Source organism: Acomys minous (assembly GCF_964271855.1).
Source record: "Acomys minous genome assembly, chromosome: 18".
Lineage (NCBI taxonomy): Eukaryota > Metazoa > Chordata > Mammalia > Rodentia > Muridae > Acomys > Acomys minous.
Genome location: NC_140501.1, coordinates 51,205,803 through 51,210,848, shown reverse-complemented (window position 1 = coordinate 51,210,848; position 5,046 = coordinate 51,205,803). Strand labels below are relative to the sequence as shown.

The window sequence follows — 5,046 nt, the reverse complement described above, 5'->3', positions numbered from 1 at the left end:
TTGGGGATAAACATGGTAGTAGATAATATGGGACTTATGGTAAGTTGTGCCAGAAAAATAATAGTACTAATTATTTTCTTGTGTGCTCAGATTCATTCCATTGACAACTTAGGTTTAAAAAAATGTTTTAGGAGCTGGGCGTGGTGGCACACATGCCTTTAATCCCAGCACTCGGGAGGCAGAGGCAGGTGGATCGCTGTGAGTTCGAGGCGAGCCTGGTCTACAAAGTGAGTCCAGGACAGCCAAAGCTAACACAGAGAGACCTTGTCTCAAAAAACCAAAAAAAAAGAAAAAAATGTTTTAGGTTTTAAATACGAATTTACACAAGCAACTTTTATTAAACAAACATGAAATTAATCTATATTGATTATACAGGAGATAAGCAAGGCCTTACTATACAAAGGCCTTTTTTTCCCCCATTAGTTTAGGTTTCTGGGGTGGACTAAACACACCTCTCACTAATAAGAGCCTTCTATTGTCCCCAGAGACATCCCAAATTGTACTTATAAACTGGATCTTTTGGTACCAGCTGGAGCTGGTAGCTGAGGTCTTATCAGTCCGCTGTGCTATTCCCTTCTCAGACGCATAGATGCCATGCAATGTCTTTCTAATACCATTGCTTTTAACTGTTGTGGCTTGCTGAGTCAGAGCCACTGGGTTTATAACAAGTTCAATACCATTTCCGTCAAGGATTAATTCACCCTTGTGGGTTTGAGAGACAGAAAAAGCAATACCTGTCTTTATTTGGAGCCTGTGGAAATATTTTTCACCCAGGAAATTATGGACTTGAACCAAAGGCCCAGACTCCTAAGTAACTACATTGATGAGGAAGTGAACACTCACATATTTCACCATATTATGGAAGCCAAGTGACTCTTGACTCTGTGACCATGACTACAGATGGCACAGACAGTAGCCAGCTCCTTTCTGTCTCCCAGCCATTCTCCCCCTACCTAAGGAGATGGCTGCTCTATATTGATATGACTGAAGTCCCTCCAGAGGGTCCCTCTGGGAGCCTTCACAATGACTATGTACCCAGTCACAGTAATGTCAATATTTTCTGGGATGTTGACAGTCTGCTGAGTGGTCTTTATTTTTGTGGTAAATAAGGCAAAGCAAAGAAGACATTTTCATCTGTATTTTGACGGCCAGAAATCTTTTTGTTCTTAGTTAAATGGTATCCCTTTGACTTATAGATACCCATCACTATAATTTCACATGACATAAGCCTATTCCTCATAACCATTGAAAAGTCAAACATCCCTGAGCAGGACTCCAGCAGCACAGAGAGAACTCCACAATGAAGAACTCCACAACGAAGACCTTATTTCAAGGAAGAAGGGATGATCTGCTTCTATTCCATGTGACCATGTGACTTGATGCTTGTTTCTAGTCATTTCTTCGCTGAAGAAATGTCATCATTTTATTACAGCAACACACACACACACACACACACACACACACACACACGTCATGAACAACTGGAGAGAACCCTTACCCTGTCCACCAAACACACAGGGCTTTAAGTGTTAAGAGAATGTCACTTATAAACCACACATTTTTCATATATTCTCTCTCTCTCTCTCTCTCTCTCTCTCTCTCTCTCTCTCTCTCTCTCTCTCTCTCTCTCTCTCTCTCTCCATGAACACCTACAGAGAACCCTTTCACTGCCCCGCAACCACACAGGACTTTAAGTGTTGAGAGAGTATCACTTGTAAATTGCAAATTGTTCACACAGTTTTAAGTAGAAAAAATTGGTGTCAGACATGTGAAACTAGGGCACAGTTTTGAAGGGAGAGTAATTGTAGCCCTCTATTGACTGGCCCCCACACTTTAGGGTAGGTGTCTTAAGGTCCACCCAAGTGAATGTGACCTCAGAGGGGGAACTGAGTCCCTAAAGGTCTAATTAAAAAACACCAGGGCAAGTCAAGACCACCCAGCAGATGCAGTATTTACCTTCTATACACTTGACACACACCTCTATTATTATCTGAACAGCAGCAGTGAAACTACAAAGCAGCATTAGGATAGAGCCCCAGGGTCACCAGGAAGAAGAGGAGGACTTAGCCTCCCCAGACCAACAGCTGTTTCTCCATGGATGAAAGAAAAGAGACCCTGGGGTGGGTGTTGGTAGTAGTGGTGAATGTGGGGACACAACCTTTAACCAGAATATTTTTCCACCAGCAGGTCATTGGAGGAGTGCAGGGTGTGTGTGTGTGTGTGTGTGTGTGTGTGTGTGTGTGTGTTTCCTATTGTGTTTAGCGTTATTTCCTCTTTTTGCCATTCCACACGGAGAAGACAACTTGCTGTTTAGGGAACAGAACAGAACCCGAAGTCTTCACATGCCCGTGTCTTCCTCCTGTGCTCTTAGGAATCAACACCTTGCTCCTGTTTGGTGATAACTCAGCAACAGGAGCAGGAAAGCATGCTCCCGCTCGACTCCTGCAAAGACATCTGTCCCTGTCTCCTCTCCACATTTTCCACAGTTGCCCACAGCAGTGGCTGATGTTGTGAGCATCAGGGCTACCTTCCTAAAACTATTCCAAGACCACTCAGTGATGTTTTGGGCTTGCTCTCTGAATCAACATCATCTGGGGGAAAAAAATGAAACATTTTAAACTCATTTTTTCAGCCTGCAAGAATCTACAGAGCCACCCGAGATGAAAGGTCTCAAAAACCTAAAATGGTCTGAAGTTGCAATTCAGCCTTGACTTTCCCTGTGTTTGGGCTTGTTGGGTGCCACTCCAACCTCTTGGTCACAGCTCCTTTTGGGAAGGCTGATGGGAGGCAGGGACTAAGATGGGCAACTTGGGTGATTTCTGAGGACTTCCCGCCTCCTCGTAGAGGTCCTTACCATGCCCAGTACCTTCTGGGATATTGCCTCAGCTCCTCCCAGAGGACCCTAGGCTCCATGTCAGACAGTTGGACTTTTGTGCACTTTAGCTTAGAGTCCCCTTCAAAAGGTAAATTATTCTAAGGCTGGTTGAGTAGGAAACCTAATCACTCGCTATGGTGGAGCTGAGGGGAAAAGAGGAAGCACATGAAATACCCTGTTGCTAGATCATTCTCTGCACCTGGAAGATGTGACAGAGTCCAGTCCTGTGCCCATGTGTTCCTCACCAGGAGTTGGGGGGGGGCATCCCCCAGGAAATTTGCTCCAGAAGCAGAAGTGCACTTTATTCAAGGATGGAGCAGTTTTGGGACTGCAGGCTCAGCCTGGGAAGGAGAGACCTCTGAGTCTTTTGAGTGATGCCTCTTCCTTATAAGGCCTGGGGGAGCTCTGGTACCACTGAAATCTGATTTTAATGTGAAAGAGCAGGACTCTGGCATGGTGAACAAACTCTCTGGTGTGGATGGAGGAGGAATTGGGCAGCTGGGTACCAAGACCAGTGGCGTGGCAGGTGTCAGGGTGAGGGTAGAGGTAGGGGTAGGGTTCTGGTCTATCCCTTCTTTTTTTAAACCTTTAAAAAATTATTTAATCAATTTACAGTCCAAACCCATACCCCTCAATCCTCTCCTCTTAGCCCCACTGACACACACCCATCCTCCCATTTCCCCCTCACCTCACCCTCTTCCCAGAGAAAAGGAGGCCCCAAAGGGCACTAATCCACCCTGGCACCTCCAGTCACGACAGGACTAAGGGCATCCTCTCCCACTGGGGAGTGACAAGGAGGCTCAGCTAGGGGAAAGGGACCCAGTAGCAGGTAACAGAGTCAGAGACAGCCCCTACTCCTATTGTTAGGGGACCCACATGATGACCAAGCTGCACATCTGCTATATATGGGCAAGGGGCCTAGAGTCAGTCAATGCATGCACTTTGGTTGGTGGTTCAGTCTCTGTGGGACCCTATAGGCCCAGATTAGTTTACTCTGTGGGTCTTCTGGTGGTGTCCTTGACCCCTCCCACTTCCTCTATCCTTTCTCCCACTCTTCCACAGCAGTTCCCAAGCCTAGCCCATTGTTTGGCTGTGGGTCTCTGCATCTGTCTCTACCAGCTGCCGGACAAAGCCTCTCAGAAGACACTAGACTCCTGTCTGCAAGCATGGCAGAGTATCATTAATAGTGACAGTGGTCAGCCGTCTCTCATGAGGTGAGTCTCAAGCTGAACCAGTCACTGGTTTGCAGTTCCCTCAATCTCTGTTCCGTCTTTACCCTTACCCTTCCTGCAGACAAGATACATTTTGAGTGGAAAGTTTTATGTGTGGGTTGGTGTCCCCCTCCATCTACAGGGAGTCTCACTTGGCTACAGGTGGTGCCAACTTCATGCTCCTTAACACACTTTGCTTGAGGTCTCAGCTATGGTCATCCCCCCCCCCATAGACTCCCAGGAGCCTCCCAGAGATGCCCCCCAAATTTCTATTCTTTCTCCTCCTCCCCCTCCTCCTTTTCCCTCTTCCTCTACCTACTTGATCCTTACCCCTGCTCCTCTCCCCACCCCCTTTCCCACCCCCTTTCCCCCCCTCCATCTACTTCAGATGTCTATTGTATATCCTGTTCTGAGTGAGATTCAAGCATCTTCCCTTGGGCACTCCTTGGCTTCTTTGGGTCTATGGATTGTTTCATAGTTATCCTGTGCTTTATCGCTAATGTCCACTTATAAGTTAGTACATTCTATGCATGTCTTTCTGTGTCAGGGTCACCTTATTCAAGATGATAATTTCTAGTTCCATCTATTTGCCTGCAAGTTTCATGATTTCCTTGTTTTTAGTAGATGAATAGTATTCCATTGTGCAAATGTCCCGCAGTTTCCTTTATCCACTCTTCAGCTGAGCAGCATCTAGGTTGTTTCTAGTTTCTGGCAACTGTGAAAAGCTGCAATGAACATAGTTGAGCAAGTGTCCTTGTGGTATGGTGGAGCATCTTTTGGGTATATGCCCAGGAGTGGTATAGCTGGGTCTTTAGGTAGATTTATTCCCAGTTTTCTGAGAAACTGCCAGATTGATTTCCACAGTGGATTTACAAGTGTCCACTCTCACCAGCAATGGGGAGGAGTGTTCCCCTTGCTCTGCATGCTCACCAGAATGTGTTGACTTTTGATCTTAGCCAT

The 5,046-nt window shown here is 46.1% G+C and overlaps 1 pseudogene across 1 annotated transcript; it reads right to left on the bottom strand.

Moving 5' to 3' along the window:
- Positions 1-393: 393 nt before the first annotated feature.
- LOC311589601 (large ribosomal subunit protein uL6-like) lies at positions 394-5,046 on the bottom strand (annotated as a pseudogene). The gene is made up of 2 exons: positions 5,017-5,046; positions 394-1,088 (listed from the first exon to the last, which is right to left on the bottom strand). The product of its transcript is annotated as a large ribosomal subunit protein uL6-like (transcript).